Source organism: Anguilla rostrata, chromosome 9 (genome assembly GCF_018555375.3).
Source record: "Anguilla rostrata isolate EN2019 chromosome 9, ASM1855537v3, whole genome shotgun sequence".
Taxonomy (NCBI): domain Eukaryota; kingdom Metazoa; phylum Chordata; class Actinopteri; order Anguilliformes; family Anguillidae; genus Anguilla; species Anguilla rostrata.
The window spans coordinates 22,757,871-22,771,443 of NC_057941.1; the positions used below are offsets into that span (position 1 = coordinate 22,757,871).

Genomic DNA, 13,573 nt, shown 5'->3' on the forward strand with positions numbered 1-13,573 from the left:
CCTGACCTGGTGCCTGCTTCCTCCCCAGTGAGTCCTCTTGTTTGAAAGGTAGGTGTAGCCATGTAGCCTTGCGCCTCTGTTTTAAGGTTAGCCATCTGTGGTATTAACTCCTATTTATTTGTAGTATCCTGGTTTATGGGATATTACCGGATCGCTTGCATAGGTATGTTACAAGACATATATTCGTGTAATGTTAGGTTTCATCCACTAACAAATGCCCTCCCCCTCCCATTCGTTTGTAGAGGCCCATAAACTGGGGCGAGTGCTCACTGCTTCTACTAAAAAGGAGCAGAGAGTTCTAGAGTGTGACGGGCTTTCCCAGGGGCTGAGGTAGACTATGGGAATAGTATCGATAAGTAGGATTGTCTTTACGACATCCGAGGTTGTTTCATATAGGCTTAGCAGTTGTTCGGTGAACTCTGCCTGGGATGTTTCCTTTTAGGTTGTTTGGACACGCTGCTCTTTCCCTAGCTTGTAATCGCGTTTTTATTTAATGTAATGGTTTCCGCTGTTGCTACAGTCACTCTAATATATCACTGTGGTGCTTATCTTGGAGTTTCTGAGCAGTCTCTCTCTCTACTGGTACTAGTCCTGTTTAACAGCCGACTAGGGTTACTTTATAGACAATCATCTCATTTCGCCTGCAAGTTCTGCACAGACTATTGTGTAGGCTACGCAATAGCGCAAACCAGCTGGCTGCTGTTTCCTGTTTCTAATCTGTTTGTTTTGCTCCTATGTAGCTATTAAATGTTAAAGGGTATCGCTCTGGATGGGGAGGTTTTAGCTTAGTGGTTGCATGCTTGTGTGTTAAACTGCACCGAACCACGCTGCTGGGCTCAGTTGTTGGCTCCAGCTATTGGTATTTTTTTAGTAAATGATCAAAGGTGGTCTTGAAGTCTTATTTTAATGGGATAAATAAACTTTGTATTACCGCGTAAATAATTTTACGGTGTTTGTGTCCAGCGGTGTTTAACGTCTTTAAAAAGTATTAATTTTTTTTATAAAAAGATTGGGTGAAATTCCTAGGGTGCCGTAATCGGATTTCTGGATTTCAAGAACATTTTTCTTCAGTGTGTAGCCTAATGTTCTCAGCATGCGTACTGAAAACGTTATGGTTTGTTAATGCTGGAGATGCAATTGGTCCTTTTATGCAAGCCTGACCACCTATAAAACATTGGAAACGTAATTTCATTGGCTAAATGTCTTCAGTCATCACTAATCGCTTTCTGTTGGCTGACTGTCTACGGGGCGGAAGTTATGCTCTCGAAGTTGAGTCATTGCCTGTGCACGGCAGGTCCCATTGGATATGCTGAGATACTGCGTGGCCAGCACTGATCAAAGAACCTTGTAGGTGGGCTCATTGTTCCAGAGTAGCCTATATATTTCTTATGTACACGGTACTGTTGGCATGTATGGAATAACGAAAGACAAGTCCTCTGGAGAAACAATGGACATTCTATCAATGTTTCTTTGAATTAAATTTTTGCTAAGAACTACTATGGATTTTGTTTTCTGGACTCTTTCCACGGTAAAGGTATTAACATTATTGTGATCTGTGGATTTACAAAAGGCATCAAAGCTGAGCACCCCCCTAGCTTGGTTTACATTCTCGCGTTACAAAATAAGGAACCATTGGCACTAAAACATTGGCATCGTGAAAGTTTATCGAGAACCGTGTGTTTTAACACTTTCAAACAGTATATCGTCTGACCTGATTGAAAATTTCACCGCAAAAAAATTGAATGAATAGAAATATGAAAACTGGCCTGACGAATTAAGATGCCTTTGGCTATTTTATGAAAAAAAAAATGTAACCAGAAATGTTTGGTTGGCTGTGGGAACCATTTAACTTAACAATTTTAAAAAAGTATAAGCATCTTTTTCATAGTTGCTATGTTGAGGCTGCTTTATACGGTCTGTCTAGGAATGCCAAAAGATTTTTTTTTTCTTCTTTCTCTTCATTAATGTTATGATTAAACTATAGACAATTATTTTTGCACAGGTGCCATTTTCTTTTTCGCATTACTGAGGCACAGAGCAACTACTATGATAAATGCTTAAAGCAGCATTTTACCAGGGTCATTGTAGGGTCATGCCACACTTGAAACGCAAGGAGTTTGAGATCACTGCCACAGCTACTAGGACTACCAGTTTTACTCCTGCTACTGCTGGTTTTACTGCCGCTACTGACAGGTTGCATTTACAGAACACCTTCCTTAGATCTCAAAAGCATAGCTTGTGAAGCTGTTTTGTGACAACACTCCCCACTCTTCAGTCAATTATGCTGGGGGATGATTATTTACAGCTAGTCTAGGCATTTGGCCAAGACATGGGGGAACCTCCTATTCCATGCACAAAGTGCCAGGGAAGTCTCTCATACCCAGTGAGTCAAGACCTTGGTTTAAAGTCTCATCAGAAAGCAGTCATCCTCCATAGAACCTTAACTGTTTTGGGACATTTTGTTCTGCTTTGTCCATTGAGAGGACTGCTTTAGATCTCTGTTGGTGTTCCCCCCCCCCCCATTATTAAATCTGGAGAAGCATTGATAATTGTTGCTGTACACAAACACTTTGGTGAATGCAAAACAAGTCTTTCAAAATGACATTTCCTTTTGGGCACAAGTGTCCTCTAAATTCTAGATTTAAATGAAGGAATATTTTTCTGCCCCTTAAACCCAGTTTATTTTCATTCCAGTGGTAATATTTTTATCCCTGCAATGTGCTATTTATTGATAGGGGATTTTGAATGAAGCCCATGGCTTTCACTTTATTGTGTGTATTACAGATTTGATAGTGTCCTCCAAAAAGCTTGCTTGAATCCACTATTTCAGACTCTGAATGAATGAATATTAAGGTCTGTCTGAGCTCCAATTTCATGTCTGCCTGTGGATATCAACTTTCATAAATATAAATTTGAGCTTTGTGCAAGGTTTTAATCCCTGGCTTGTTGGGAGCAAACCAGGTCAAACATGTAATGTCCTTGAATGGTCTGATAAAGGCAAGAAGCTCAGGCTTTATTTTTGAGTGCTTCACTGTAACTGCTGAATGGTGTGTGCGAGTATGAAGTCCCAACACATCTGGAAACCAGTCTTTTGTATGTTACTCTATGAAGCTACTGATTATTTGCGTAATCTTGCCCTCAATAGGTTCCCAGTTTCTGTGAATACATTGCTATTTACAAAGTATTTCTGGTATTTATTGGTATTTAAGAAATGTTCCATACAAATAAATGTGCCAGAACTCAAAATAATGATACGGCTCCTAATAGTCACTAGAAGTGAGTGTTGCACTTGGAAATGGCTGCCTTCTGCGTGCACTCACAAAATGATGGGGAAAGACTGCATGAGATGTGAAAATGGAGTATAAATATGCATATTTATATGGCTGTGGTACTCTAGGTGTAAAATCCCTTTTTTTTTTTTTTTTTGAGAACTGCGTATTGTATATCAATAAATTAGTTTAGATAGGGTAGTATATTATGCACGGTTATCTACAGCATCCTTTTTTTGATGCAGGCAGTTATGTAGTCCTTGTACAAATGGGAAAAGTTCCAGTCATACTGCTCTGCATGGTTCCACCTGGCTGCGCAGTTGATCAGGATCATGTGCTCTGGGGATGTTTACTTTCCAAATCTGTATCTGTGAGCTCTCTGATTTCAGCTGTGGTATATTTTGTTACAGTGCAGTACAGACCTGATTCAGTTGAGGGTATTCTGTTCACTCATGAAGGCTCCCTTTTTTTTTTTTTTTTTTTTTTTGTTCAAGGCCTGCTTTTGAATTCAGACCATACAGAGTATATTTTTATGTAATAATGAATAACACGTATATAATAGCTGTAATGATAATGTAGATAAAACTGCATACTGCTGGTTCTAGTTCTGTCAGTAAAAACTTTCACATACAGGGGGCAGCATTGCCTCAATATTATTTTCTCCACTATGTCGTGAGGCAAAACATTGCCATGACAGCGACCAAAATACACTAATTGCCCGTGCTTCATTATTAAAGGTAAATTATGCATGAGTAATTATCAAAGACGGAACGTCTTTCTGATTGGCCTCCTGGGAAGATACCTGACAGTTTCTGTTCTATTTTAAAAACATGCAACCAATTGCACTATTGAAGCAATTGCACTAACTGAAAACCATCGCTGTAATCAAAAGGAAAGTCTCCATACTCATTCTCAATAACTGTCAGGTTCAGTGGGGCTAATAGTGTGAACTGTGATAAAACACAGTTCAGCAGTCTAACTGGTTTACGCCGATTTAGACCCAACTTCAGCAAAAAGAAGCATCCTACTGGAACTTTCTTTTAAATAAAATTTTTTTTAAACTATAAAAATAGGGTAATTAAAAATAATTATTTTGTTGAAGATTAAAATGTTTTTGCAGAATATATAGCTGTAGATAATCATGATTTATATTCACATGATTTAATAATCATGGCACCCGTATAAGCACAGGCCATCAATCAGTGAGGTGTAATCAGCACAGTGGATAGATCGTATAGCCATTTGTGAATGTTATGACACTTTTATATAGTGATTGTAAATGCGCTACATTTTAAATGGATCTGCTTCAGACTACAGTAACTAGTCCATGTTTCTCAATGAGTCAGAGAAAAATGTATATGGTCATATAGTGAGTCATGGGCTTGGACTGTAAGCTATTGGTGGTAATGATGAAAGGCAACCCATATGTCTTGTTAGGGTGGTCTCCTTCATAACTTGCAAGGGCAGAAAGTGTCGTCTTAGTCCATCTTCCACTTGGAAGCTCCAAATTGCATTTGTTTCCTGTCTCATCCGACGGCGTGATGTGAACACCAGAGGCCGCGGACTAGCAAGTCTGTCCACGGAAACATTTGCGGCCGGCCATGGCTACTTCTCAGTTGTGAACGGCTGCGGAGGACCGTGCTTCCTGTGTGGCTGATGCAGGCAGCCCGCGGGTTCCCAGTTGACCAAAGAAGTGGCCTTTGTCCAATGAAGCGGCCAATTCCCTGCTGACAGCACAATTATGAGCTTCCCTGTGAGTCCTTTCAAAAGTCATCGCTGTACCATTTGAGAGCCCCTGCATATATATATTAAAATATATATATTAGTGCACAGTATTTGGACAGTTACACAATTTAATGTTGTTTTGGCTCTAACTCCAGTTCATCTGAAATGAAACGATGAATATGAAAGTTAAAGTGCAGACTGTCCACTTTTATTTGCGGGAACCTACATCCATATCAGGTGATCCATGTATTAATCGCAGAGCAATACATTTTAATATTGTAACACAGATTCAATCTGATTTAATGGCTTTTAGGTTGATTCCAATTAATATCAGATGCTGAAGAACATCTATTGCTGTAAAATCTATTGATCTGGAAATGGCTGGGAAAGAGATTTTTACCTTTGAACTCATTGATCTCAACCTATTTTCTTTTATTTGGCCTGATTAGCAAGCCTGTGAATTATTGGAATAATTTGGCACATTTGAGAATATAAAATAAAACCATAAAATATTTAATCCTTACGAAGAATGCAGAATGTAAAAAGATAAGTCACTGTTAGCTACTGCAGATTTTAACTGCAGATTCCACGTAAATCAGAAACACTTATTCCATCAATATTCTGGTGAGGAGAATGAAGAATAGGCTTCATAATAGGCTTGCTCAAATTCTAACGATATGCGGATATCTGCAAAGGCACAATTTTTTTGTTTTAAAGAAAAAGGCTCCTACTTGCCTAAATCACCTAATTGAGAATAATTATCCATAACTTTTAAAATTGATTACAATGGTAACTGATTTCTTTAGTCTTAATCAAGGAAAATAAATTTGAAGAAATCATCATTTTGAGGGGATCATTTTGCCTCCACCCCCCCAACCCAATGCAATGCTGTTGCCTTGTCATTAGATTGTTCTCTCTCCACCTTGAAAGTGTGTACAGTCTTGTGTTTTGTCGCCTTTTCACACCACAATCTGCAATGAGTTAATTCCATAAAGTCCACAAAGTAGTGCTGAATGTCAAATTACTTCAGAAAATAAAAACTGCCTAAAAGGCAAACCTTAGAATAAAAATACATAATTCTTTCTCAACATTTCTTAACTTTAGTTTTTCCCTGGAAGAGATTTAACTGGCTCGCTAGTTAATAAATTTCAGCCCTCATAGGCTTGATAAATATTACAAAGTCATTAATTCCAGCCAGGGGAATAGAATTTTAATAGATTTTTTCAGATGATCAATTACCCTGCGTAATAGGTTATTGTTTTATGGTTCATTCTGAAAAAAGTCTGTGCATTAATCTAAATCAGTAGTCCTCTGGTGTGACATGTAGAAGCGATCATTGCTTTTGTTAGTCATTCTGTTAATTCTTCTTCGCTGTCATAAGTTGGGCAGGGTAGAAATAGGCCATTTCGATTGGTTAGATTTATGAGATATTGGGTGAAACCCTTAGTCAGCGGTTCACATTCCTTGTGGAACATTTTCTATAATTTTTCTGTGCATGTAGCTGTGACTTAGATTTGCTCCTCTGTAAGGGTGTGTTTATGTATGGAGAATTAAATAAAATGTGAACATTTTAGGCATGGTGTAAAACTGTGAGAACATGCACTCATCTGGGAGTCTAGCATCATAAAATGAAAATTATGATTATTTTGTCTTCCCCTACTGACCCCTTTAAAAAGGTATCAAGGAGACAAGCCTTTTCTCTGTGGACAAATATCTACCTGCAGCACCATAGTTGTGGTGTCAATTAGCCAAAGATCACAGTCTGTCTTCTGTCATTTTCTGAAGGCTCACCTAGCATCTTTTGTCCGGGTTCCCTCAACCTGATTCTCTCCTTAAATTTCATGCGGAATGCAATGAACAGGATTACATCACATGCAGCCTACTTTCCTCATTTTTACCAATTTGTTCTGCAGGCAATTGTAATAGCATCCAATTATTTAATAACAAATTAATAATTGTCCCATTATTATAGTATCAGTGCATAAAAAGAATGAGTGAATAGAAGACGATGTATAAAAAATAATTAATTTAATTATCTTTCTCGCATGCTGTGACGCAAACTTTCAGACGTACCTGTGTTTGTTTTGCATAGCTGATTCTATTTGTGGTTCCCAAGTGGTGGTGTAGTGATGTTACTGCAGAGATTGCCAGTTATGGTACATTAAGTGTTTCGCCGCAGGAAATTTCTAGAGAACAGAGGGTGAAAAATCTATTAGCACTGCTAGTTTAGACAGAAGGACCCACAGAGGACACTCAAGCTTTCCTATTTGCTGTTGTCCTGTCATTCGTATGCTTGCTGGGTATCCTTGCACACAGAAATGATGCAGTATGCCTTTTACATGAAAACCAGTCGGATGTATTTGCTCAAATTCACGATAACTGTTGTGCCCTGGAGCCAGTGGTTTGAACCCACAACCTTCTGGTTATCAGCCCAAGTCCACCATGCATCACTGTAGGCATTGGCAATTTTTAGGCTTAATTACCATGTAGGGGGACAGTATTGCGCTTGAGTCTGTGATCTTCTGACTCCGCTATATTTCCTCAGGCATTGGGATATGTTTATGCTAATTATACCGTTCACAGAAATGCAGAGATGCTCGACCCAGTATGCTGTTTGTTCAGCAATACGGTATAGGCTAAATGGAGGTTGTCAGACATTTATAAACCCAGGAACAACATTAGGATAGTGGTAACCGTTCATGGTGAAGTCACATTTCAAAGCTCTGTTCTCAGTATAGGATTGTCTAATAAGCACTTGTGTGGCCATGATCCAAAAGTAGCGCACGGGAGAATTCAGGAAAGTACACAGGAAAATACAGCAGTGTGGAGAGATGGGCTTCTGCTGGTGTTGTGAAATCTGTGGTCTGTAGGTGGGGGATCAGATAATGTTGCTGACACTTGGCTTGTGTGAGGTCTTTCGTTTTAACTGTGTGCACACGTGCATGTGCATGCGTGGGTGCATTTGTGTGTACACTTGGCTCTCTGTGTGTGTGCGCTGAGGATGGTGTCAGGTCTTTTCTCATAAACATCCCAGCATCAAGCAATGCATTGCTATTGTTAAAAATCCTGTGTGGCAGTCTTTGAGGTTGGAGTTATATTATTTTGCGTCAGAATGTCTGAGGCAGACATCTCCATCGTGCTAGGATGCTAGTGGAAAGGAGCGAAGGTCACCCTGATCCATCACCAACCCAAAGCCCTGTTTGATAAAATCATTTATCTTCGGTTACATTTGTGGTGGGTGGTTATTTCAGGTGAATCTTTCAGGTCAATCCTGAGTTGGTGGGGTGGGAGAACATTGAGGGTGGGGCTCTGACCCTCCTTGTTGGGTCAGCAGGTGTGTACAGCTACCGTTGGAGGTTCTCTCAGGTACTATTAATGTGGCTCACACAGCCATTATCCTCAGAGCACAGATTCAGTAATGGATTCCAGCTGCATCGGTTGTCCTTTGCACTCACTTGACCTCGTTCTAAGTTCGTAGCACAGGATTCCTGTTGGCTGCAGCTATGCCTTGTGCCTCAGAAGACAGCAGCAGTGAAGCTCTGGGCCATCTTTGTTTTTTTTCTTGGCTAATTTCCTTTCTGTGTTTGATTTAAGTTTAGGATTTGTTTTTGTTATTTCATAGCAGTGTACTTTAACCACCTGACCCGTGTTATTTTAATTGCTTTCTAAATGGTTTCTCGAAGTAATTTTTCCTGATTTTTTTTTTTGTATTGTTTTTTGTAAGCACTGTGAACATCAAATACAATTCTTTAAACTAATAAAATAATAATAACAATAATAATCATCTTAGAATACAGAGGCATGTCACAACCTAACTGTCATACAGTCTTTGGAAACGGGATCGCCTCTGAAGGGTAAGGCAATTCGTAGGCTTGGCAAAGTGGGAAGTATACCATTAACCTGTCTCTTCTAGTGGAGAAGCTGCAACTGCTGGCACTCCTCTGGGAGTGGAAAGAGCATCTGAAGTGTTGTGCTGATGATGAGGAGCAGGTAAGTGATCCAGCACAGTGGCTTCTGCTGACATTGACAAATCACTGCCCGGAGGCTGAGAAGGCTCCATCCTACTCTCTGGAGGTGAATCCAAGTCAGAGTGGTGGGCCAACATCTGATCAGTATGACGTCTCCAGGGTTTTTCCAATCCCACATCCACTGCGTAGGACACGGGTCCTGTTTGCAATGTCACCACCCCGGACATCCACTTCTCTCCCTTCTAAGACCGCATCTCCCCCTTCAAACTTCATGACCTTTGAATGGGCTTTTCAGCAAAGGTGCTCAGCACCTTGTGCTTGCTCCACAACGGATACAACACTTGGCTTGAGCAGGTCAAGGTGAGTGCAGCATACGGTGCAAAAACAGCATAGCAGGGGGCTCCTTGGTCTTGGAATGTGGGGTGTTATGGTAGGATAACAGGAATGCATCTAGCCTCTGCTTGATTGAAGAAAACCATTTGGAAGACTTTAGAGAATGCTTGAAGGTCTGCACAAAGTGTTCTGCAAGACATTTTGTGGCTGGATGAAAGGGGGAGCAAACATTCTTAACACAGGAATTGTTTGGCTGTTGGCTTTCAGGAATCTTGCAAACTTGCCAGATTTAAACTGAGGGCCATTGTCACTCACCAAGACTTCATAAAGACCATAGTGACTGCATAACCCCCTCATCCCCTGAATGGTCTTTGTGGAAGTTATGGATTCTATCAGATAAACCTCTGGCCACTTGGAGTGGGCATCCACAATCTCCATGTGCCTGTGTCCTTTGAAAGGATCTGCAAAGTCCTGATGGAACCTTTGCTATGGTGCGCTTGGCCAACTCCAGGGATGCAAAGGTGGACAGGGGGCTTTCTGGATGCACTGGCAAGAATGAGAATCTTTGTCTTCTATTCAAACCTTTTTTCCAAGCCAACAGATGTAGCTGCGGGCCAAAATTATATCCATACTACCGCTTGATGTCCTGTGTGTAATTTGATCAGCACACCTAGTCGCAGTTTAGGTGGGACAATGACACCCCACATGAGGCACCCCTGTTGCATGGTCAGTTCATCCTTTCCGCTGATGAATGGCAAGATGTTGTCGCTGGAATCCTTGTCCAATGGGAAATGTCCCGTCGTCACCATTTCCATGACTCGTAGAAGTGTGGGCTCAGCTCTCGTTTCTGCTTCCAAATTCTGCAAGTGTTTTTGTGTTACTCTGGCTGGTAACCATGTTGTAATCAAGATAGCAATTGACATTGGGAAGGCCCTGCAGGACCTGGTCCATGGAAAATGGAAGGTGCTGAAGCTACCCCTAATGTGATGTCTATTGTAGCAGAACATTCCCTTCTGTGTGGTGATGGTGAGAGATTTGCATGACTTCTCATCCTTGCGTAGGCTATCTGTAAGCATGAATGTGAGAGATCGAGCTTGCTGAAATGTTGCCCACCTGCAAGCAAACTCAAAGATCTTGGAAGCGTGAAACAGGGTAATGGTCTACACAGAGGGCTGGGTTGATTGTTACCTTAAAGCCTCCACAAATTTCTTTACCAATGGTACTATTAGTGTAGCGCAGTCACTGTACTTCACAGGTGAAAGAATGCCCAGCCCTACCCAACCAGTCTTTCAGCCTCTACTGCGTAAGGCCTGAGGGTATAAAGCACAGTGCGTGGCTGATGAAACTTTGGCTGATGGTTGGGCTTCAGTGACACGGTGGCTTCAAGCCCAATTCGTCCTTGAAAACATTGAAATGTCGTCTAAACACCATGTCTAGCGTGTCTGTTCATAAGTTGCCAGTTCAATTTGACCCATCTCAAACACTCTCTACTGAAAAGTGAGGGCAAATTTCTCTTGACAACATTCAGAGGGTGCCTCACTTTCTCTGTTCAGCTTGATCCTCACTCTGAGAATGCCCTCTGGAGAAATCTCCTCACCTGTCTACATTTTCAGTTTTACCTCAGTGGAGCACAGTGGTAAATAGCCTAGCTTTGAATTGTACAGTTTGCATGAAATCTGAGAAACTTGAGCCTTGTATCTAATTCTGCATTCATTGGGCTTGCTTTTTCTGCATACTTTTATGTAATTGTATCTGTTGTATTCACACAAAGGACTTTCTTTGGTCTATGTCTTTGCCCCTACAAACACGTGCAATGCAGCCTTTCTTACCACCGTTGTGTCTCTGTTACTCTTTGTAATGGCAGACCTTTTAATTGTGATTCATTTTCCCACAGCGTGAGCATTTTCTGTGTGAATCAAGGGATGAGGCATTTACTTTCAGTGAGCTATTGTCAGGACTCTTAATCTCCATCGACACAGCAATTTCAACTGCTTTCTCATTCTCAATTTTACAACTAGGATCACATGAGTCAACAGAAACTACCTCATTGTCTACCTACCTACAAATGATCTCACATAACCTTACGGTTTTGAGTGGCCAAAGACAAACAGCAGAGACGTGTTGCTTTGTTGGAGGCCACACGTAGACAGATTTTATTGCACAGGGTACAACTGTACAAGTATAAGAAACCCTAGTGCCAACTAGTATTCTGGTAGGTAATGGGAAATTCCCCACACGCATCACAGGCGGTGTAGCATAATGGTTAGGAAGTAGGTTTTGTGACTCCAAGGTATTAGGCTTGATTCTCATGTTTTATTCTTTATCATCCTCCTAGTGAGAGCAATAGGCTTGTCTACCATTCCTCCTAAATAGTCTAACAGTTGTGGCTGAGCACGTTTTTTTTTTTTTTTTTTGCATTTGAACAGTCAATGTGCACATTGTTACTGTAAATATACCTTATGTGGCGCTTTAAATAAAATAAGGGGATCATTAGCCTTTTTTATTTTTAAGTCACACTGGCCCTTATTTGGTGGGTTTATTTGCATTCATTTTTTTTTTTTTTTTTTTTTTTTAACAATGCAATTTTCAATCAATTTGGTCTCAATACACCGTTTTAAACTGACAGGTTTTTAGTATTATTGTACTGTAAGTAATCACTGTATTTAGTCCCACACACCTGGGAATGTGAATTGATTGTCCATGACTTTAACACTGAAACTAAAAATCATTAAGGCTGTCAGATAAGATATCAGATGGACTGGCTGTGATGCGGTTTAGTATAATGAATAGGGAACTGGGCCTGCGACTTCAAGGTTGCAGGTTTGATTCACAGGTGCAGCCACTGGCATTGAATTCTTGAGAAAGAGACTAGAGTTGCTTCAGTGACCATCCAGCTGTATAGATTAGGTGTATGTAAAAAGAATGTAAACCATTAAGTTGCTCTGGATAAGTGCATGGCTAAAAGTGTTTGTGATGCTTGAGTTGGGTGTGTGTGTGTGTGTGTGTGATTGGGTTTTGTATAGTCGGTGCTTTTGTGGCACAATGTTACTAGGTCTGAAATACAAGCGTGGGCGACACTGTGTGAAGCAGGGGTTCTGAATGAAAACTGTACATTTTAAAGCTAGTCGAAAAAAACAAACTGTGGTTGGCAAACCTGACAAAACTGCTACTGCAGGATTTGACGTATGTAATCTTGGTCAATAAATGTTTTAATAAAGGCGAAACACACATACTTAGGGATACCATCCCATAAGGGGAAGGTACGACTGATTAGGGAACAAAGTGCACGCACACACACACACAACTTGTAGAAATCTTACCCAGCACACAATTAAAACAAGTTTTCATTCCAGACTGAAGGCATCCATTGCAAATTTAGTTCTTATGAAATAATTACCCCACACATTCTTTTTCTTGCAATTATTTCTTGACAAGGATTGATGTGGGGTCTTTTTATTAAAACAATTGCTGCGATGACAGTTTAATCACATTAGCATGCTAACTGTGAGGGCGTCTAAAACAACCTATCAAGTTCTTTTGGAAATTGTGACCACAGAGTGCTTGCCATATGCTTGAGTAACTTTTTAAAACCTCCACTGCATACCTTGTCACTGGGAGGATTTTTAGAGCAGTTAATACACCCCTCCAATTGAACTTGCAAGTTTGGCCTCTTATAGCAGTTAATATATATGTTTAGCCTACAATGGACACGCAGATGATTGTGTGTGGGTGGGTTCAAGTATGGCTCATTATATTTGATAATATTATGACCATAAAATTTATTACTGTAGTTTGTATTTTTGCACTGTACACAAATATATATATATATATATATATATTTTTTTTTTTTAGATACTGAAGCCAAGCAGGGTGAAGTTATGAACGGTTTAATGAAATGTCCACTGTGCTGCAAAAAAAAAAAAAAAAAAGGCATCAAGTTGTTTCCTGGACTAATAAAGGTGACGAGAAAGGACACATTTTTCAAGGAAATTGAAAAATGCCTTCCAGTGGCTGTAATATCGGAACACTCCCCCCAGCTGTAATGGAGTCTAGCTGATGAATTGCAAGATTGACTCCACACACTATGGGGAGGCAGTTTGTAACCAATAACTTTGGTGAGAGGCTTGTGCTAATTTTAAATGGAAAAAAAAATAAAGAGCAGGGTGTGTCTGCTGATTTCTGTATTTGTGCCATGAATGATGTCATTGAGTGTCCCACTTATTGTCTGTTTAGAAGAATGATTTTCTTCATCCAGTATTTTGAGACTGATCGAGAAGC

General features: G+C 40.2%; 1 long non-coding RNA gene across 1 annotated transcript; it reads left to right on the forward strand.

Moving 5' to 3' along the window:
• LOC135263281 (uncharacterized) lies at positions 1 to 10,034 on the forward strand. The gene is made up of 2 exons (XR_010332426.1): positions 1 to 48; positions 8,908 to 10,034. It is a non-coding gene; the product is annotated as an uncharacterized LOC135263281 (long non-coding RNA).
• The last annotated feature ends 3,539 nt before the right edge of the window (positions 10,035 to 13,573 follow it).